The sequence below is a fragment of the Mesocricetus auratus genome, unplaced genomic scaffold, assembly GCF_017639785.1.
Source record: "Mesocricetus auratus isolate SY011 unplaced genomic scaffold, BCM_Maur_2.0 Super-Scaffold_100010, whole genome shotgun sequence".
In the NCBI taxonomy this organism is placed as follows: Eukaryota; Metazoa; Chordata; class Mammalia; order Rodentia; family Cricetidae; genus Mesocricetus; species Mesocricetus auratus.
In genome coordinates this window covers 71897523-71920818 of record NW_024429194.1, presented here as the reverse complement: position 1 = coordinate 71920818, position 23296 = coordinate 71897523, and the positions used below count along the sequence as shown (strand labels likewise).

General features: G+C 45.4%; 1 protein-coding gene across 2 annotated transcripts in view; it reads right to left on the bottom strand.

The window, feature by feature from the left end:
- Positions 1 to 22620, bottom strand: part of Prickle1 (prickle planar cell polarity protein 1) — a 97327-nt gene extending 74707 nt beyond the window's left edge. For both annotated transcript variants that reach the window (XM_013111363.3, XM_013111364.3), the window contains exon 1: positions 22292 to 22620. The gene's annotated coding sequence lies outside the window, so the exon portion shown is untranslated. The remainder of the gene's footprint in view (positions 1 to 22291) is intronic.
- Positions 22621 to 23296: the final 676 nt, after the last annotated feature.

The following is a 23296-nucleotide window of genomic DNA, read 5'->3' as shown; positions in this document are numbered from 1 at the left end:
CAACTCCACTGGTAATAAACAGCAATCATTCAATTATGGCACAGGGGATTAACTTATATTTAATTTGCATGATTAATGTATATTTATATTTGGGGGCAAGAACACTAGCTCTAGCAAATTGTAAGTAAACAAAGACTAAAAGAGTCAACAGAGATCTACATTCGAAAACATTATTCATGAATACCCAGGTGAAAACAATCAGACAGCAATACAAACATTACAGGTTAACCAGAGACCCCTATTTGCAGAGCTCAGCTACTACCTCCAGGAGAGCAGTTTTGTTGTGCAGAGAGAGGGCTCTGAACCTGGACACAGGTTTGGGGCCCCTGCAGCAAGAACCTTCCTCAAGCTAGTTGATCCCACCTTGGAGCATGGCTGTGGGGAAGGCAAGATCTGGGGGCAGGGGCCACAGGAACTCAGGGACTGACCCAAGTGCTTCTCTAGGGGTGTAGCTTTGAGGATGGAGCAGTGGGGGAGGGCCATGGAAAGGAACACTTCCACCCCTCTCCTCTGTCCCACCTTGGCACCTTTTCAAGGGCATAAAAGGAATGAAGAAGCATTATACAAACCAGCATGGGATACACGATAAGATGTGTGTGTGTATGAGAGAGAGAAAGAGAGAGAGAGAGAGAGAGAGAGAGAGAGAGAGAGAGAGAGAGAGAGAGAGGGACAGACACAGAGAGACAGAGAGAGAGACAGAGAGAGAGACACAGAGAGAGAGAGAGAGAGAGAGAGAGAGAGAGAGAGAGAGAGAGAGAGAGAGAGAGAGAGAGAGAGAGATGAGTGAGAGCGAGATCTTTTATTGGCCAGGAAGTCTACAGACAGATGAGCCCGAGTTCCACAGAGTCTGTCTTTCTCTTTCTCTACTTCCCCAGGTGGGACTACAAGTTCTTGCTAGTAATTCAGTGTTTTGTGTGCATGTGTGTGCGTGCGTGTTTTAGTGCATGGGTTTGGGGGATCAAATCAGGTCCTCATGTTTGCACTTCACCAAATGAACTATCTCCCAGCCATGTTTGTTTGCTTAAAACAAGGTCTTGTTGTAGCTCAGGTTAGCTTAAAGCTTGCTGCGGAGCTCAGGATAAAATTGAACTACTGTCTCCAAACTCTCAAGTGTAGAATTATATGCCCAGCATATTTTCCCCCCACAGCATATTATTTTAACAGTAAATATGACCAAAAAGGAAAATAAATCCTTAACCCTGTTTGCCAGAGACTGCCAAGGACAAGTATATAAACATAGTTGAATATATATTATGTTTCCCCAAAGAACAGCCACTTTATACATATCCTTTCACAACCTCCTCTTTCCACCGAAATATATCCTTTTATCATGCTGCTTTCCCTCCGTATTCCAACTCCTTAGGTGGTGCACACCTTTCCCACTTTATGGGAATACCACCCTTTCTCCTTTGCTTTTAATGCCTAAAAGAACTCTCTGCTACCCTTTTTAAAAATGTGACACTAAAGGAGACAGTAAAATAATTCAGTAACGAAACCAGCTCAGTAAGAGGCCTAATATAGTGTTAATAAGGAATTGTCTTTAATTTTCAAAACAAAATGCAAAAGCTTCATCTTGAAGTTTTGTTTTTACAAAGCCAAGTTCATGTGTCAAAAGCAGGACCGTCTAGGGTCTCTTGGTTTATAAAAGGTCATTTCTAGTTAAAGACTGCCACCTAGTGCCTCTTTTCTTCCTGTTGACTGTGGGAGGATTTCTGCAAACAAGTCACTTTAAGGGCCATCGATCACTAGGCTCATTAACTCAGGTTTTAGATCACAGTATATAGCATGCTTATGTTTCCAGCTGTGTTGATTAAGGAAATTGATTGCACTGTCCTGGAGAAAAAGCTAGGCACAGACTAAAAGTCAAACACAGTTATTTGACTTTTTCCCCACACTGACCTGTGCAATTAAACAGGACCCATCAAATGAGACAAATTGACTTCTCTGTGGTGACACAGTCCCTGGAATAACAGATGGATCAATCCTGGGGACACACAATTCTACCAAGGTCTTCACGCTTAAGATGTGTGGTATGACATTTGAAAAGTCTGCTGGCTCGTATGTCTGCAAGCTAAAAGAGCAGATTGTGAAATCAGAGATCTGCAGAGGGCACCACAGGCCCTGTGTGACCAGGGCACTCCTTTGTGAATTAACTGCCATCTATGTCCCAGTGTGGTGTTTGGTGGCACGGTGCTAATGGACTCAGCCTCATGAGTTCATCAAGCCAGTCGAGGTAGACTGGTGCCCAGATACTCGGTGGCTGCATCTACATACCCAACTAACCCTGGTTGTTTTTTTCTTTCTTTCTTTTTTTTCTTTTTCTCGAGACAGGGTTTCTCTTCGTAACAGTCCTGGCTGTCCTGGAGCTCACTCTGTAGACCAGGCTAGCCTTGAACTCACTGAGATCCACTTGCCTCTGCTTCCCACGTGCTGGGATTAAAGGTGTGCACCACCACCACCACCACCACCACCACCACCACCACCACCCAGCATCCTGGCTATTTCAATTTGTACACTTCCCTTTCTTGAGTCATCCCTGACCTATGTTTTACTATGCATTGTTAAATGGTTGTCTGAGTCTGTACCTAAATGACTGTCTTCCAAATGGGTCATGAAGTATCTTTGTGATCAAATTCACAGGAGTCCTAAAGTATTAAGGAACTTTGGCCCCAGTTTTTTTATTTTTTTAACATTTTGTATACTTAGTGTTCTGTCTGCATGTATCCCTGCAGGCCAGAAGAGGGCACCAGATCTCATTACAGATAGTTGTGAGCCTCCATGTGGATGCTGGGAATTGAACTCAGGTCCTCTGGAAGAGCAGCTAGTGTTCTTAACCACTGAGCCATCTCTCCAGCCTCTGGACCCAGTTTTAAACAAATCCTATGTGGCAGCTCAGCAGAGAGAAACATATCTGACTTTTGCTCACGGGTTATGAGTGGCCAACTGGGCACAGCACAGCTGTCTCTCCAAAATATCTAGTTTATTTGTGATCACGCAAATCCTTAAGAAGGTTCCTTTATGTTTATTTGGTGCTCAAATTATTTTTATGTCTAGGAGATTATTTTCATGAGTATTTACATGACGGTATCAATAATAACACGGCTTAATACTTAATGTGAAATAGTTTGGATGCATTTATTTTTGACTCAGGAAGTTGTCTTAGCAAGTGTGAAACCTTTTAGGATCCTAGGCTGTGTCACACAGATCCCCCACAAGTTGCCCAACAAATTCTGCTTTCCTCTAGCCACTGGCAGAGAGAAACATGCCCCCCCACTTCTGTAGCCTTCCTACACACATATCAGAGTGAGAAGTAAGTTCACAGATTTCAGTCTCCTCTACACTCACTATATTACAGACTGAGATGAATCTCAAAGAAAATTCCAGGAAGCACTCTCCCCTGAGTGGCACTGTAAGCACGCCGAGAGCTACTTTTTAAAGAAGGTATTCAAAGAATGAAATTACAGGCTATTTTCTCCTCTAAGAGAACACATAAAAGCTAAAAGCAGACAACAGGAAGAGAAAAAAAGGAAAATGGTTGGTCTACAGAGCAAGTTCCAGGAGAGCCTCCAAAACAATACAGACAAATCCTGTCTCAGAAAAAACCAAAAAAGAAAAACCAAAACAAACCAAAAACATTTGCAAGCTGAAATACACATACCTCAGAGGGGTGTGGTCGTACATGTATTTAATATCAGCAGTCAGGAGGCAGAGGCAGGAGGATTTCTGTGAGTTTTGAGGTCAGAATGCGCTACATAGCAAGTTCCAGGCCAGCCAGAGCTACACAGTGAGACCTTGTCTCAAAATAACAGAAGCAAAAGATCTCCATCCTGGAAGATTTCCACCTACAACTTTGGATTGCCAACTACAACTGCTGAAAGTGTCTGGGGCTTGGTATACGGTAGCTGGGCAGGAGAGTACTTACTTAGCATGCACAAAGCCCTGGGTTTGATTCCTGGCACTGCAAATAAATAATACACAGAAAGTAGATGAAACTAGACCTCAAATATTTCCTTTTCATGTTGTTACAAGTAGCATGCTTATAGCACAAATATTTGAAAAGCAGAAAAATCCAAAGAATTAAATTACTCCCTATCGATGCATCTATTAAAGAATAAACCATAGCTAATATTTCACAACTACAGACACTTTCACAGCTGGCTAGCCATCCATACAGAATAGCAAACCTAAGGTGCTTGGGTCACCTTAACCCCAGGGTAAGGACCCCAGTTTCTCTACGTGTTATTTGTTTTGTTCTTTGAGACAGGGTTTCTCTGTGTAGCCCTGGCTGTCCTGGAGCTAGCTCTGTAGATCAGGCTGGCCTCAAACTCACAGAGATCCACCTGCCTCTGCCTCCCGATTGCTGGGATTGAAGGCTTTCTGTACTGCCTCCCAGCTCTTCTATATTTAAAAAATATTTTTAGCAACTAATCAGGAGTCCCCTTGGCAATAAGGAGTTTCCCCTCTAAAACAAACACGGTGGCTTTGGACTCACTCACACTGAGGAACTGAATGGCTGAATACAGAAAGACACTCTGGAGTAGCTGGCTAGAAAAATGAGGACAACTTCCAAAGCCTGCTCTAAGATGTGGCAGCATGAAAACAGACATACATCGCTGAACACTGAGAGGAAGCCAGGGCCTCTGGAGGCCTTTCCCATCCAGACCAAAAGACAAGGGCCATTCCACGGCAGTCAGTCCCACCCCGACCTCCAGTCTCGGTCACTTTAGGACCATTCCCATAGCTCCTCTTCATTTCTCTTTACTTGCTCGTGCAAGCAACATTTATCCCCGGCTCTGCCTACTCCTAGGAGTTGACTTGCTAGCTTCCGTACACGGGTGATGGCAAACACTGCTGCCAAAGACTGGGGGACTGAATGATCTGACTGAGGAAAACAGAAAGGGAAGTGAAAGCAACCATCCTAAAATATTATGTGCACCGATGGGAGCATCACCAGAGTTTCAGGGACATGGAAGGCAGTGCTCACTCCCTCTCAGGATTTGTCCTGTCTATGGCCTTCAAACGTGTTTAAGGAACATAGGAACCTCACCTAGACCGTCCGGGAGACAATGGAGCTGGGAGAGTGGCTAGAGCCACCAGCTTGGGGTTGCTACATGAAACACAGAATGTCCAATTAAACCTGAATTCATATAAACAGTCATTTTTAGGGAATATGCCATAGTTAGGGTATTTTGTAGCAAAAATGTATTGTTATCTGAAATGCAGATTGGACTAGCATCACAGGAGGGGTTTTCTTTTGGGTAAGTATGGAGCCAGATGTAGACCACTTTCCTGACCCCCAGCATGGCAACCTAAGTCTATATGCTGGGCTCCAGGTGGTCTGGTGTTTGCATGAAGTGTATTTAGCTCTTCCTATGATGCCATCAAAGTTTGAAAACCGCTTTGCTAGCTGAATTCAGGCAATGCGTCTGAGCCCCGCTGTCTGTGGATTTCCCATCAATAAACCAAGAGCATCTGGATGCTGGGAAAATTAATTAAAGCTTGTAAAACTCTTTGAAATTGGCATGTTCAGCCACATATGCTACAAAATATTTATCACATGCCAGACTGCCTGGAAACATGAAGTAGCAACTGGGAGACAAGAAATTCTAAAATGTTAAGTCAAAAAATTATAATATTTCCACACTGAAGAACCATAGCTCTAAGAGAAGAGTTTACCTTTCCAAAGAGACAGGTGAACATGATTCACTTTTAAATGAAAGTATAAAAATTTATATTGTTACTTTATTTTATTTTTGGTTTTTCAAGACAGTGTTTCTCTGTATTGTTTTGGAGGCTATCCTGGAACTCACTTTGTAAACCAGGCTGGCCTTGAAAACACAGTGATCCACCTGCCTCTGCCTCCCGAGGGCTGGGATTAAAGGCGTGCGCCACCACCACCGGCCTTATATTATTATTTTAAGAGCTCAATTATAATTTGTAAAACTTGTTTTGTTTTGCTAAATTACAATAAAAAAGAGTTCAAGAAATATCCACCAGTGAATACCTGGGCATGGTGGCGCATGCCATTACTCCCAGCACTCCGGAGGCAGAGGCAGGTGGATCTCTGTGAGCCAGGTCTAAATAGTGAATGAGTTCCAGGCCTGGGAAAGAAGGAGGAGGAAGAAGTTCATCTCTCAATCTCCTATAAATCTATTGTTTACTATTTATACTTAGAAAGTTCCCAAAAGATCTATCTATCTATCTGTCTGTCTGTCTGTCTGTCTGTCTGTCTGTCTGTCTATCTATCTGTCTATCTATCTATCTATCATGTATACAGTGGTCTGACTGCACACCAGAAGAGGGCACCAGATCTCATTACAGATGGCTGTGAGCCATTGTGTGGTTGCTGGGATTGAACTCAGGACCCCTGAAAGGGCAGTCAGTGCTCTTAACCTTTGAGCCATCTCTCCAGCCCTAGTAAGGTTTTTCTTTTTTTCAATGCTAAAAAGGGTTTTTTGAAAACAGTTATAGCAACACGGCAAATATCAACCTGAGGCTGCTCCCTGACACTTGGGTTTTTTCTGCCTGACCCTTAGAGTCCACAGAATCTCTACCAGAGACTAACACAAGCATCCCCGAAAGTATAACCTGCATCCCTTGGTGCTGTCCCAGGGGAGATTCCAACCTGTCGGTGAAAGTGAAGAGTTTCGTCATGCAGTGACACATGAGTGAGTGTGCATACTTGGGTAGTAGGGCCAGCTGTTTGCAACCGGTGAAGGGGAGTTATCTGCTCATAAGCTTAAGGCTACCACATGTGAGAAGGAAAAGCTCAGAGGGAAGGTTCTCTAACTCTAACTGCTGATTTGGTACTGCTGGCTGAATTACAGAGGGGCGAAACCTTAATGAACAGCGGAATCAATGCTGGTGTTACACAGCAGAGAGACTTGCAACTCACAGACCCCCTGCTTCTCTCCCGTTTTTCCTGTACACCCTGTCTTGTATCTAAGAATGACTCAGTCTCCCATTCTCCTGCTCATCCTTTGGGCCCAGCTTAACCTCCGCTTCCTCCCTGACACTTTTCCATCACAACCCACAAGGACAAAAGGGCCTGTACCTTCCCCTTTGTGCGGGTTTGCTACATTGCTGTTCAAGTGCCCTTGTCCTCTACTAACAGTGAGCTCTCTCAAGGCTGGACCAGGCTAGCGCTTGTGTTCCTAGAGCCTGGAATGACACACAACCAATCAATAAATAAATCAATAAAGGCACGTTGCAAGGAAACCATGTCCCCCGAGTTGAAATAAACACGACAACGCTGAATAGTAAAGGCTACCATGGGGATGTGAGTCTAGTCTCCTTTTCCTTCTCAGCAAAAAGACAAGATGACAAGAGGTTATGCAAAACAGCACCGATGTGACGGCACGGTCAGGAAGAGATGAAAGGGTCTGGGGAACCATTTAAGGAGCTAGCACAACAGAAGCCCTGTGACATCCCTCAAGGGTCCCCATGAAAGTGTGCCAGCTGTACCCTGAAGGGCTGGCCTCCAGACCCAGGGCTCAGGCAGCTTCATTTCCCTTATGCCCCTAACAACTCTAAAGAGGCGTAAAGGTGTCATTAGGAGCCGGGTGCCTTTCTGCTGGACTTTCACACACTCATTACCATTGGGCGGCGTTTGATCTTTGAGTCACGGCTGAGGTGACCCAGATTCAAACTGGTGATTATTAATGTCGCATTCATAGAGTCCTTCCTCGGCACATCGGAGTCACTTAGGAACCTGCTGGGAGATGCACCGCCGAGTGCTGTTGCTATGCTGATAGGCTTGTAGGCTCTGCTACTCCGGCTGCACACTTCCCCGTGTGGGCTTATGCTTGAGCCTGGCCTCATTAGGAGATGTGATGGGCGTTGAAGGTCCCAAGGAGCTGCTGAAAAGTTAATGGCTCAGCTAATGACAATGTGCTAGATGGTGCTTTCAGCCGTGTCTCGTCACATATGCAACCTGTACTGGCCAGGATTAACACAACACAGAGGGGCTGTGACCGCACACCACACATCTGCCTGATGCACCTGGGAAATAAATGAGAATGCAATCGGGGTTCTTAAAGATAGTACCTATCAACTCAAATGCTACTATTTTCTATCAAACCTCGGTCAAAAGACATGGGCATTTTAAACAAAGCTATTATTACTATGTGACTATACAAATATTCACGGGCACAGCACTCTGAGTCCCATACTTTAAATCCTCCATAGTTCCCATGATGAACACAATGCTCAGTTATCTTTTTTTTTTTGCCAAAGACAAGGAAGACATTGTTGTACATACATTGCATTGGTAACTTTCTATTTAATAGCCCTGCTTTTCTGTTTATTTAATTTTTTACATTTTTGGAGACAGGGTTTCTCTGTGTAGCCCTGGCTGTCCTGGAACTTACTCTATAGACCTCAAACTCACAGAGATCTATAGATCCACTTGCCTCTGCCTCCCAAGTGCTGGGATTAAAGGTGTGCACCACCACCTGGTTCTATTTTATCTTTAGCTAGCATACTGTAGTGTAAGGAACCTATTTAAAGCAACTGTTGGGTTTGGGTTATATATACATATCCCTGAGCTCTTCAAAACATAGTAATTTCTGGATCTGGAATTGGCCACAAGGAAGAATGAATAAAGCTATAAGTTGAACCTTGCTAATAGGAATACTTTTGAATGGACTGTTAAATAATTCATCATCCATTCAGGTTGTGATGACTACTAAATCCCACCTCAAACCTGCTAGTTACCATCCAGCCCCCATGAAGAGACACCCTCTAACTCTGGTATTTTGGAATCAAATAAAGTAAGAACTAAAAATATCACATTCTAACTAAGGCAGAGTAAAGAAGTCTAGAGAATCAAGTGACACATCCAACTCCAGCAAGTTAGTGGGAGTCACCAGTCATTGAAAAGCATTTCCTACTCAGGACATACATGTGTAAGGACAGCCATGTGTAGGAGACCACAGACATCAACCATGTTGGGTAAGCAACAGTGATGCTGGCTCAAACTTCCTGCTTTTCTTCCTTTTGAAAACCTTAACTGCAGTCATGCTCTATTTAGGAGCTGCCAAGCCATAGCAGCCTAGCAACTGGAGTCTTGAACCAATGTGAATTCCTCATCAGTACGTTGGATTAACCTTGGGAAGGCCCCCTCCCACAAAGCCAGAGTAAAGATGCATGAAGTATTGTCGCACCTGCTGTGCGGCCTGCATCCGAGAATGTAGCGAGGTGGTCGGGATAGATGACACAGAGACCGGTCGGTTGTTTTAAGAAAACTTTATGCTTCCCAAGTCAGCTTAGGAGGGAGACCCCAGTCTGCTTAGGAGAGCTCTCAGGCGAAATCTCAGGAGAAGTCTCTGGCAAAATCTCTGGAGAAGTCTCTCCAAGAAAAAAGAGCTTCCCTTTTTAAGGACTTTTGCCATCCATTTACATACCATTCTTTCCACTTGGAAAAAAATTCTTTCCTTCCAATTGGAGGATCCCACCGAGATCATGAAAGCGAGGTAAGTGAGCGGGTTTGTCTCTTTTTCTGGCCAGGGAAAGATTGAAAAAAAAAAAAAAAAAAAAAAAAAGAAAAGAAACCATGGGGAATAGTTCTGGGAAGCTTGAATTACAGTATCAAGTTAAAAAGTTACTTGAAGGACATGGGACTACAGTAAAGTCTAAAACCTTGGAAGGCTTTTTAAAATGGATTAAACATGCCAGTCCATGGTTCATTACTGGGGGAGACTTAAATGTCCCAGATTGGAAGGATGTTCGCTATGATCTTTAGAGTCGGGTGTTGGTGGCATATGCCTTTAATCCCAACACTCGAGAGACAGAGGTAGGTAGAATGGAGGCCATCCTTGTATATAGAGCAAGTTCCAGGACAGCCTCCAAAAGGATAGAGAGAAACCCAGTCTCAAAAAAAAAAAAAAAAAAAAAAAAAAAGAAATGAAAAAAAAAAGGGTAAAATAAGAAATAAAATAAAAAATCTCCAGTCTTTCGCCTGATCCACTGAGGTCAGGAAAGTAAAGGGGAACTGAGAGATCTAAAAGGCTAGCCAGTAAGGCTATGTGGATGTGTTAAAAAGGGGTACAAAGCTAGGGGTACCGGATGAAATCTCCAGACCTTCGCCTGACAAGGTCAGGAAAGTAAGGGGACCCTGAGAGATTGCCCTCAGTTGGAGGGGGTATTGGATTAAATCTCTAGGACCTTGCCTGACAAAGGTCAGGAAGGAAAGGGAACCTAAGAGATCACCCTCAGTTGAAGGGTGGATTTGATTAAATGTATAGGCCCTCACCTAATAAAGGTCAGAAAAGAAAGGGAACCTAAGATAAGAAGTTGCCCTCAGTTGGAGGGTAGATTGGAGGATCCCATCGAGATCATGAAAGCGAGGTAAGTGAGCCGGCTCTGGTGGCGCAGGCCGGTAGGATTTGCTGAAGGAGGCAGAGGCAGGTGTGACAAAGTATATCTAAGAGTGCTTTGCACTTGGGAGGCATTTGTCTTACTATAGTTTTTTAAAAAGTGTCAAATTAAAACATGATCATTTCTGGACAAATAAGTTGGCTAGGCTTCTTAGAGTTGATCTACTGCCAATTAGTCAGTGGAACCTGAGACATTAAAATAATAACTCAAGCAACTAGGGTTCCTAGCAAGCTGGTTGGAAACACTTAGAGGATTGCATTTCCAGCCCTGACATTTAGATCAAGGTTAAATGACAGCCCTTCATCCTGGGGAAGCCCCAAAGCCTGTCTGGAGATGCTTGCTCCGCCCCTCTCTTAAGTAGGTAGTGTGGCTCATAATGAAGAGGAAGGCCACCTGGTTTTCTTCCTGCAGATGTTCACCTATGAGGACCAAATTCTTCTCTGCTATATGGTCCTAGTTCATCAACCACTGTGGGTAGGGTGGAGGGAGGGAGGGAGGAAGGAAGGAAGGAAGGAAGGAAGGAAGGAAAGAAGGAAGGAAAGAAGGAAGGAAGGAAGGAAGGAAGGAAGGAAGGAAGGAAGGAAGGAAGGAAGGAAGGAAGGAAGGAAGGGGGAGTGGTCAGCACCTGCCCATCACTCTTACCTTCCATCTAGTTTTATTTAAATGACAGGGAATTTTCTCACAAACTTCAGCTGTAAAGTAAAACACCCTAGCCAGGTGTGGTGGCCCATGCCTTTAATCCCAGCCTTGGAGAGACAGAGGCAGGCAGATCTCTGAGTTCTAGGCCAGTCTCATCTACCAGTTTCAAGGCAGCAAGGTCTACATAGAGAAACCCTGTCTCGAAAAACGAAACTAAACCAAACCAAATAAATAACAGCAACTATAAAACAACTTAAGTCCCAATCAAGAAAGACTCAGGAAAAACAATCCTGGCTTTTTTTTTTTTTTTACTTTTCTAAAAAATTTAAATTAGAAACAATCTTATTTTACATATCAATCCCAGTTCCCTCTCCCTCTCATCCTCCCATGCCCCACACTGACCCCCATCCCATCCCTCTTCTGCTCCATAGAAAGGGTGAGGCCTTCCATGGGGCATCATCAAAGTCTGTCACATCATTTGGGGCAGGGCCTAGGCCCTCCCCCATGTGTCTTGGCTGAGGGAGTATCCTTCTAGGGGAATGGGCTCCCAATGTCTATTTGTACACTAGGAATAAATACTGTTCCACTACTAGAGGCCCCATAGACTGCCCAGGCCTCCTAACTGACACCCACATTCAGAGGGCCTGGTTCTATCCTATGCTGGTTTCTGAGCTGCCAGTCTGGGGCAATCCTGGCTTCTTTTGTCTTTATGTTATCTATAAAATGGTCCATAAGGACCAGGTTTGTAGAGCAAGGAAGTCACTTGCTAACTTTACGGGCTTAGTATCAGAATGAAACCCTGAGGAAGCTCTTGAGTACTACACACTGCTGTACCTCGAGGATTCACTCCATTCACAGTTATCAAGTACCTACCATGTTCCCTGAGGGGCTCTAGAGCTGGGGTCAGGGCTGCAGAGAAGAAAGCGAGAGATGGGTCTACAGGACTGTGGAAGAGTGGTACATGTGGGGGTGGTGGGTGGCACTGGGGAATGGAGGAATGCTGCTGGGCCTCCAAGCCAGAGCAGGGATATCCTCCTAATCCCTGGATGAGAAAGGTTATCTTTCTGTTTCTGTATCACGTCTCTGATCCCTTGGGCAGTGACATGAATGATACAGTGAGCTTCCATCCCATGTGCCCTTTGACAGGAGTTTGGAATCCAGCACAAACATGGGATTAGCTGTGAAACTTGAGGAGAGTTAAACCCACAAATACAAAGGTCTGTGCCATACTGGGAGGCAGCCCTCACCATCATTCACAAAGTGACCGGAAGTGAGAGCTCTCAGTTACACCGTGTTAACAACACAAGTGTAGAAATAACCACTGAGGCCCTGGGGTATATGATTTAGCAATGTGCATTTGACAGGGACATGGTTCCGAAGCAGTTGATTTTGGGGCTGGTTGGTTATACATACACAGTGAGAAGTCCAGGGGACGTTGCAAAGTTAGTCAGGTTTTAGAACAGTGAACTTAAAAGCCTTTTTAAAACTGAAGAAGCATCCGGCGTCCTCTTTGATTTTTGCTGTGCAGACGAAGCACTAGTGATGTGGACTACTGTTATTCATTCACTCACCGTGTCCGGGAAGGGACCCAGGGACTTATGCCCGCTAGTCACCTGTGCCAGAGTGGACATTTTAAGTTCCATGCAGCCTGCCTGTGTATGTCTGAAACGATGGCCATACTGGATAACGACAAGCAGCAACCAAAATTTCAGACAGAAAAGGCAAAGAAATCAGAGGGGCAACAAATCCTATTAGTCAGTTTCCACAAAACTATGCAATCACTCATTTCCCCATGCTTGATAAGAACATTTTCAGATATACTATTCCCAACGAGGAGAAACACTATGTGTTTGTTGCATTTTATTGAGACTCTTTGATGCGAGCCTCTGTGCACAGCATGGGTACCATTTTCAAGAACTTCATGTCATGGGAGATAGGTGGAATAATGTCTGGACAAGGATGAAAACACTACTGGCTATAGAAATAACTATAATTAGGCACTAGTCCAAGAGATGAGGGTTGGGTTAGAGGGATGGCCCAGTGGCTAGGAGGGGTACTGTTGCCCCAGAGGACTTGGGCACGGTTCCCAGCACCCATGTAATGTGTATCACAACACCTGTAACAATAGCTCTAGCTCCAGGGGGACCTGAGCCATCCTCCTGCCTCTACGGCTACTTTATCTGCATGTGTACATATCCCTGCTCCTTCTGTCCCCCCCCCGGCCCCCCATGAAAAAGAAAATAAATCTTAAAAAATAGAAAGGTGGGGCTGGAGAGATGGCTCAGGGGTTAAGAGCACTGGCTGGTCTTCCAGAGGACATGGGTTCAATTCCCAGCATCCACATGGCAGCTCACAACTGTCTGTAACTTCAGTTCCAGGGGGCTCTGACACCCTCACATTCAGGAAAAACACAACACACATAAAAATAAGGAAATCTTTAAAGGAAAAAGGAAATGGGAATCAGCATTCCCACTGTTGAAAGAACAAACCTGTCTCCATGTACACACAGATGCTTACCTAAAGACTCATATTAATAAGGTTTTATTAAAAATGTCTGATCTTATAAGTCAAAATATCTAAAAATAGGATGTAAAATTGTAAATAAAATGGTAATAAACTCATAATTTGTCAGGTAAGGTTTTTTTTTTTTTTTTTTTTTTTTTTGGTTTTTCGAGACAGGGTTTCTCTGTATTGTTTTGGAGGCTGTCCTGGAACTCACTCTGTAGACCAGGCTGGCCTCGAACTCACAGAGATCCGCCTGCCTCTGCCTCCCGAGTGCTGGGATTAAAGGCGTGTGCCACCAACGCCCGGCCAGGTAAGTTTTAAAAAATTTATAGTGACACATTTGGGTAATAGTTCTTAAATTGACATATTTTTATGATCGCAAAACCTGAAATTTATTTATTAAACAACTATAGGAGTTTATAATGTAGGATGACATAGGATAAAGCTATTTTTCAACAGTATGCAAATTGCACTTTCTGAATAACTTGCACTTTGGAATAAGATGCATTCCCACTCCCAGTTTCTTGATATCTTTTCAGGTAGAGTACTTCCAAGTTAAAAGCAATGGGCCAATTGCTAATCTGGAACAAATTACAATAAATATGCTTTGGAGTATGGCAAATGTACAGTAAAATAATATGCTTACTATGTTGTTTTTCAGATTGGTGAACAACTAGGTTTATTGTTTTAAGTTTGGAAACAGTTTACCTAAAAAGGTGTCTCCAGGGTGACAAAAATATATCAGGTATATTGTCTGGAACGGTAACTCACATTATATTTTCACAAAGCTCTTTGACACCAGGGATCTGTATTTGCTGGGGGGCCGGCGGTGAGTGTCATGCAGAGATAGGCATCTGGTTCCCCTGTGACATAGCTCACCATGAACCACAAGCAGAACAGAAACCCTGGCAGCAGTAGGTTTGGTGACACTACAAGAGTTTGTCATCAATAGAATCAAAGTAGCCATTCAGAATGGAGGAACGACAGAGGAAGATGAAGGGAGCAGAGAGGAACCATGAAGACAAGAGTGAGAAGAAAAAGGGATAGCATTGAGTTCAGCTGTAGGGCAGAGACACAATTACAGTCCTGGCAGGGAATCGCTAATTCAGTGGCTCCACCACAGTTGAGTACCAGAATCACCTGAATGGCTGATTCAGACCATATAAGCAAGAGTCCGCCCAAAGGCTGGGGCGTGGCTAGCGGTGAGCCCACACAGGTCTTTCTTGGGTTTAATATCCAGTACTGAAAAATACACGCCCCCCCCAGGCTTTAAAATCTCTCTGCATTATTTGTCCTTTGATAAAGTTCCACAAGTGTTTATAATTAAACTCGTTAATGCCATACTGATCTAGCCTAATTCTTTCGTTGTATATATGAGGAAACTGACGCCCAGAGATGCAGAGAAACTGACTGAAATCCGCACAGCTACTGGCCTACGGTCCCACTTTTGTGATTTTCAGAGCAACAGTCTTCTGCATGGTTGTCCCTTGTGAGCTCCCAGCTGTCCGCCCTAGAATCCCTGTTCGAGAACAAACGAGACACATGTACAAAATAGTCTCTCAAAAAGTCACTGAAACAATTGTTTAAAAAGCCAGTGTCTCCAGGTGGCGCAGTGACAAAAACAGGCAGCAGACTCATGGCACTCCAGTGACCTGGTCACCTGTTCACGCGGCTGTGCAAAGTACTTGCTGTTTGCTTTCCATGGGTCAGGAAGAGGAGGGGAAAGAAATGGTTTTCCTGGCTAACTCCTTACAGTTCAAAAGACGGTTAAGAAAGTACGTTTTCCAATCCTTCAGAATGGAGAAAGCTGGTCTGCCTTTTTCACACTTGGCAGGGCTGAAGGACATATTTTTGGCTACTAGCCCGCTTAGCTGGTCACATTTATAGACGGCCCACAACGGGAACATAGAAGGTCAAGTTAAAACATCTATGTATATTTTCTTCCCTCCCTTCATAGTCTTTCTCTCTCTCTCTCTCTCTCTCTCTCTCTCTCTCTCTCTCTCTCTCTCTCTCTCTCTCTCTCTCTCTCACACACACACACACACACACACACACACACACACACACACACACACGGAAAGGGCTAAAGCATTTCAGAACAATGTGAGGGGTCAAGCCATCACTTCAGCTCAAGACTTGTGTGCAAATCGGAGCTGAGGCAGCTCAGTGGAATTACTCATACAATCCTTGAAATGAACAAAGCTAAGTTAAACAGAATGCGGGGCAGAATTCCCACAACGCATCTGCACTTTCTATAAGAAACATCTGCAGCTCCGTGTACTTCAGACCTCACTTTATCTTCTTCAAAAAGCTATGTAACGTGCACAAACTCCAAGCACTGCCTATGCTTGTTAATTACACAGACACAGGAGAATCGAACCTTTACAGAGGTTATACAAGTGTTCCAGCATGTGTGCTCTGGGCAGTCTCCTCATGTGAAGCCTAACATGGTCTGTCACAGGCCTTTTACAGCAAAGTGCCATACTATCTAGCCCCCTTTCAGCTCAGAAATAAGGAACTTAGAATATTCAAGCATGGAGACAGACCAAGTAGAGATATTAATTACACCAACCAAGTTATGGATTTCTTCAGATTACCATGCCTTTTGCTTGTAATAACTGAAATAATAATAAATCACAAATGACTCTGGTGAAGATAAAACACAGTTCCAATCAGTTTTCTTTTACTAAATTGAAGCAGTCCAGTATCACTACTATTAGGCTAGTGTGCATGCACGTATGCCTGGGTCTGTATGCCTGCATATGTGTGTGTGTGTGTGCGTGCGCGCGCGCGCACGCACACATGTGAGTGCATGCATGCGTACATGCATGTGTACATGTATTCAGTAGTTTTCCAAGGACAGAGAACTGGTTAACCTTTTTTAGTTCTAGTTCTGTAGCAAAGGGCCCAGATGTAATGGGTGTGTCTTTCAGCCTGGGTGCTCAGTTTTACCGTTAGCTGAACCAAGGTCCTCCAAGGAGGTTTGTTTACTTGAAAGGCAGCACCCAAGGATGAAAGGAATGAAAGAAAAAAGGCCCTATGTAGGAGCCACAGGATGCTTTTTCACTGTCTTGCTCAGCCCAGTCTTGCCTACCTCCTTCTAACTTGATGAAAAGCCCCCAGTAGACTTAGTTACTGGTCACACTTGGGACTTAGGCAGTAACCTAACCTCCAGGATTCAGCAGGCTCCATGAAATATGGCATTTACAAATCTGGACTAAACAGCACTATTTATTGCATGGTGGAAATGGTCCAAAAGTGCTAGGAGAGAAGTTGGCACTTATGCAAGTCAACTACTGTTGAACCCAAAGAAGTACTATATTCTCCAGGATGTTCTGGAGGCAGTGAAAGAGGCTGTGTGAAAATCCTTCCTGGGGACCATCCCAGCACCTCACCCATCGGATCCCCTCTGGCTGTGGGTGTTGTGTTTCAGGGGGAAGAAGGCAAAAACTGCTCTGGAGACAGAGCCCCCTCCAGTCTGATCCCAGTCCACGCAAGCCAAGTCCCAAGACTGTATATTTTCTTACTTTCAAGTTCAGAATGTCAAATATATCTGCTTGGTATTAGAGGTCCAGAGCCACCACGGTGTTAAAGAAAGTTGGAAGTCCCCAGAGGAGGTGACTGGGAAGTTCTGGTTGCTACGAAATTATTTGCTGTCTCCTCTTTTGTCTTAATTATGTTTTTAATGTCTCTACCATTTTAGTATTTTTGTTTTAAACAGCTCTTCATGGTCCTTCAAAAGGCAAAATGAAATAATCTGAATACAAGGCAATGTGTAAGATATCCAATGAACTAAAAGGATAATTTTGATAGGTCTCTAAAGAAAGAAGGGGGAAAAACTAAAAAAACATTGCTGCTTACAATATGTTACTAGATAACCTTTCCTCTTCCTTGGGGAAACCCAATGGCACACAATGTTTCTTTACTTTATTAAGTTCGTGGAGTTTGCCCAAAGCAAACGGCATCGAGAAAACTAGGGTCACATCACATTAAGTGGTGGCTACTCTATATTGGCCTTTTAAATTTTTTTAAAAGGCAACATAAATGGAGGAAAAGGTGGTTATGAAAAACATCACAGGAAACCAAATAGCCTTTATTTAAATTCAAAGCAATCACAGCCTGATTCTTGGAGCTCACTAGGAAATGCTTTTGGCATGCAGCTGCTGCGTGGGGCCAATCTTATGTGTAATTGGAAACATTTCAAACAGAATTGTCACTAAAGTCACAGACCATAATTGTGAGCCGTGGTCTCAGTTCCTTCATAAAAGAAGGGCAGTGGAACTATGGGAGGGGACTGAGGGGCACCGGTGGCATCTTAATGCAGAATGTCACCCTTCCCTGACAAACCTTTCTTTCCAAAGGCCAATGGTGAGAACAGAAGAGTACAGCAAAGTTGGTGGGAGCTGTAAATCCACAAGCAGGACTGAGTACCAGGACAAGTGAAATAACACAGCCCTCACTTGTTTACTGACAACTATGTAACAAGCCGGAAGTGAACCGATCCCTCCAATCCCCCCTCCCCCACAGAGAAAAATGCAACCTCAGTTTAACTGGCCAGTTAATTTCTAGGATCACCTAGGAAAAACTTGGGGAGAAGAGTTACGTAGAAGTGAATGACAGCTAGTGGCTCATTTGTAGTGCTGTTTCCCAGGGTTTACCCTGGTTTCTGCCTGTCTTGACATTTTTCACTTACACACTATCTTTGTGTTCTCCGAGAAGTCCCTTCAGATGTGACTATGAGCATTTAGCTTAAACAGACAGACGAAGGCAGAACTATTGAACTGCTTGCGAGGCCTGGTCTCCCAAGTAACTGGAAACAGCCCGTGCCCGTGGACCAGCGAGCAGCTCAGGAACAGCTCGTGGAAAAATCATGTCATTCTGGCACACAGAGAGGGATCTGATTATTCTGTCGTATCTCTGTGCCAGAAGTGTCATGACATCAGCAATGCTCCAAGCTGTAAAGCCAACCTCTTTCAGCCGCCTTCTCCAGGAGTGGGTCAGGGGAAAGCAGCTTTCGAGGCTTCCTGGCTGCTATTGGCCAGCCTTTCCCACTGCTCCTGGCTGCTATTGGCCAGCCTTTTCCACTGCTCCTGGATGCTCACACACTAGCCCACAGCAGGGGCTCACTCCACTTCTCCTCAGCACCACTGTAAACAAGGCGGTGCATTTGTTGGTTGCCAAGGTGCTGAGGGATGACTTTTGCATATGTCCAAAGGGAGGAGTACAGAAGGGCAGGGCTATGTGCTGCCCTCAGGCCATCCTGGTCCCCGACACTCAGTTGAAAGCACCAGTTCCATTTGCTACTGGGGTTTTGAGACACTGTAGCACAGTTTGGCCTCCAGATAACTCTGCTTTCCTTCTCCCCCCCACAACCCCCCTCCATGTCCCCCCCCAATCATTTGTTCATACCCACTTTCGAAAAGTATCATTGTGCAATGCCACAATTCCTTATCCAATAACCAGGAGAAAAATAAATAATGATCCCTTAGCATACCCATCCACCCACCCACCCACCAGGAAACGCCTCATTCTCTTTCCTTACTCCTCTTCCTTGTAGAACATCACACCCGGATTTACATCATTTTATTAGTCTCACAATAGTTAAGAGTTGAACAATGAACACTGTTTTATATAACATGGAGAAGACACAGAACTATTTTTCTGAGGGGAGGAGTCTATCTTGGTCAGATGACATAGGAAACATTCCTATGCACACATGAGAATCAGTGTGTGTTTGTGTGTGTGTGTGTGTATTCTCTGCATGGAGGTCAGAGGTTGATGTCAGCCATCTTGGTCTATGTCTCTCTACCTTGTTTTATGACACAGTCTTTCAGTGACCCTAGAACTCACTGACCGTGGCTAGCCTGAGTACTCTGAGATCTGCTTGTCCTGCTCCCTTAGTGCTGAGATCACAAGTGTAGGTAACCATGCTCAACTTTTTACACAGGTCCTGGGGATCTGAACCAGGGCCCTGACACTTTTACAACAAGCCTTTTACCAACTGAGCCATCCAGTTTTTGACTTTTGAAATTGTACTTCTTTAAAACAGAAAATTCATTCATTATCCTGTCCAGGGAACTAACTGCTGCAATTAAAATACCAGTAAAGGATAATCTTGACTAAAAATTGTTTCCTTTAATATCAGACAACTTAAAAATATAGGGTAGGTTAGTGTGAGAGTTTCTTGCTGGTAAATAATTTTTAAAGATTCTCATTCTATTTCTCCAGTATTAGGGATGTCACTTACTGGGACATGGCTCATCGGTGGCGCCTCGAATGTGGTCAGGTTCTCTCCCCAGTACCATAAAGACATCACTTACAGAGCTTAACCTTTCATGCTCCACTGACAAGTTACTGTAGACTTCAAAGAGATTATTTCTGATGCTTTAAGAACTTATGTCTCAGCTTACTTTTGGAAATCCTTAAGGAAACTGTAAAATATAACTTTGTTTTGGTCTTTTCAGAGTTCTACTAAGGAGACTATTGGGGCAGTTCTACCATAGTCTAGCTACTAACCACAAAGTTTCTTTTTCTCTCTAGCTTGTATTGGGTTTTCCTTCCATCACCAAGCTGACTCATTACAACAAAAAGTAGGCCCATAGTCCTTGGTTACAAAAAGCAGTCAACCTTTGAAGCTTCGTTGGTACAGCCAGCAGATCTGATCGAATCTGTCACTTTAGTGACATATAGCAGTTTTCTCTTAAAAACAGTCCATGAATCAATAGGCTCACCCAGTGGTAACTCTCCAATTAGTACCAAATTAAGAAGTGAAAAATTAAATCACTAAACTCATTCACTCATATCAGCCTGTCCATGTTTGGACATCATTTTGTGCCCCTTTCCCTTCTTTTTTTAAGGCTTATTTGGAAGCACAAGTAATTTATTCACGCTAGCCATGACTTATTTTGAGTTATCAGAAAGTGTGCTAACTCTTAACTGAGGGTAGCATCCATTTATTTCTAGTGCCTTTTGTATAGCCCCAGCATTGTTAGCTTTTAAATCCTTTGTATAAACATTTCTGGAAGCGCTTATTGAATATCTCCTTCTGTGTTTTCTGAGTCGCCAGTTGATGGCATTTAGAACTCTCTGGTACCAGCAGGTGCTGTGTTTTGCTTTCTTTAGGTTCCAGCTGGCTACAATGATAGATTCTTGTCCCAGCCACCTAGGCTAGGACCATATTGGAGGTGAAATGAACCCAGCTCCACCAGACAGCAAGATAAATGGCTGCTGTTTAAGTTTTAAATCCCCTGGTGGGAGTAAATATTGTTCTAGGCAAAAAAGGCTCGACAAACATTGCGTCATCCTTATGGAGCTGTCTTGATTAAGACAGAATTTTTAGATTAGGTTGGTCCTAATCTAAAAGTGTATCTATCTTGCTGTCAAGGTTTTTGGTTTTTTTTTTTCTCCTCCCCCTTTCTTACTCTAAAAACAGACATATTGTTGGGGATGGTCAAACACGGCTGACACCTCCCAAGGGGCATGGTTCCACTCTTGGTAATAGAAGGCCGCTGAACACTGACACTTCACTGAGGATAATGGCGACAGCAAAGGCTTAGTCGGAAAAAAGCCAGTTGTCACCTAAGTGACAGGCAACAGCTGAGCTCACACATCTGGAGCTAGAAGAGAGCAAACCTTAACAGCCCTACTCGTCTACACCTTGGGCCTGTCTGACGATGGAAGTCTCCTTGACTCCAAAAGTACATTAAAAATATCTGATGGTGAACCACGTCAATTATGTAACATCAGCGCAGACACTGCCTTCCCAAAGAGCTGATTAAAACCAGGCGGCAGACAGAACTGTTCAGGGACAGATAGGAGATACAATTTCCTCAAGTATAATTTGTCATTCATAAAACCTACCCTAAAAGCCACAAATGCAGCATTTTTTTTTTTCAACAGCACAAGTGCACTTGGGCCCCGCCAGAGATTTTTACATATACTCCTTTAGGCCGGCTCGCGGTGCGTTCTTCTCCTTGATCGTGGCTGCAGTTCTGCCTGACACGTTTTAAAACCAGGAACCAAGTGCGTCAGGCTTAAGAATCTGAGTCCTCCCGGGGCGGGCTGGAACTCAAAGCGGTGCCAGCCGTCCCCGCGACCTCCCGGGCGCCCCCCCCCCAAGTCTTCAGTCTCTCGAACGCAATCTGTGGACAATTTTCCCAAAGTCCCAAAAATAACACGGCCCTGCCAATAGTCGTTGGCGATGCCGTTTGTTTTTCTTAGAGGGCAATGAAAACTCAACAGCTTTTCTGCTGCATCCCGAGTCCCGCTCCTGCTAATTATTAACAGACCTAGTTTCTTCAACTTTTTTTTTTCTACCAGAAGGGAGGACGTTGCGGCTCCCCTTCTCTCCCACGGGCGAGATGCGTGCAGAGAGGGGTCTCCACGGAGGGCAGGCTGTGGTTGCCTCGCCAGGGCAGGCGGCCCTTCCCGGGCGCGCTAGGGGCCGAGCCTCCCCGCAGACGCCAGTAGGTGACAGGCGATCCTCAGGCACTCACCCTCGCCTCCCAGCCCGCTCTAGCGTTGCCCGATTCGGGGCCATGCAGCTGGTCTCGGCGCCGGGGGGGAAGCGCCTGCAGGACCCGGCTGCCACGCAGCACGAGGGGGCCGTGCGCCCAGCCTCTGCGCAGTCACAGCCCAGCAGCTCTCCGGGCGTCTTCCCCGCACTCCCAAACCGCCGGACGTCCCACCCCGCGCCGTGACAACGCGGCCCGAGCCGCGGCGCTTCCTCACACCGCTCCCCCCACCCCCGTCCGAGCCCCGAGCCACTCACCCCACGCGCGAGCTGCGGCCGGCCGCACGGTCTTCCTCGGCGGCGCTGGGAGCTGCGGTCCTCCGCGTCAGGCGCGCTCCCGCGTGCGCAGCCCCAGGAGCGTCTGCAGCCGGGCCCGGAGCGCTGCAGCCGCGCGGTACCAGGTCAGCGCAGTCGGCGCGGGGCTGGCATGGTGGCGGCTCCCCGGCCGCTGCTCGGCTGCAGGCTGAGTGCGAGCTCCAGCCCGGGCCGCTGCAGAGCACCCCGCCCCCGGCCGCCGAGCGGGCGCCAGCGAAATCCCGGAGCGCGGACGTCTGGGATGCAGGAGGCTCGACTCGCCCACGCGTACAGTGCGGGGCCGCGATCCCTCCCGCCCGGCTACACCCGCCGGGCTGCAGTCTGCAGGCCCGCGAGTCTCCGCCCCGTCCCGCCTGGTCCCGCCCCGCCCCGCCCCCGATGCTATGCCCTTTTTAATGCTGTGGCCGTGGCTCAGCCAATAATCCAGACGGATTGATTGCGAGATAGGAAGGGTGAAGGGGAGGAAAAGGCGAACCCAATTTCCTCTGATCAAACAGTTTGACGGGGTCCCTATTAGGGTTCCCTTTCCTTTGGGGCGGGCACAGAGGGCACTAGTTAATTAAACTCTTGATTCCTTCCGGTGCTCTCGCCCCTGGTAAACCCACCTGGACTCGATCCTATCTCGCATAATACCCCCAGGCTGGCCTTAGTCTGCTCCACAGCCAAGAAGGTGAGATTTCAGAGCTCGAAGCCCAAACTGATGGTCCCTAGGAAAAAAAACCAAACCAAACAAACTGCAGCGGATGAACGTCTGGGAACCGCGGTGTCTGGAGCCAGGTCTCAGTTAACCCGGAGCACTAGATGTGAGGGTCCAAAGCCTTCATTCCATCATAAAGATTATTTTTCATTGACCAAGCCATTCTCCGTGTTTTCACTCTGTCCGGTTCCCAGGGCTAGGCTGTCAGGCTCAGTCGCCCACGTTCAATAGGAACTCAGCCTGTCTGAAAG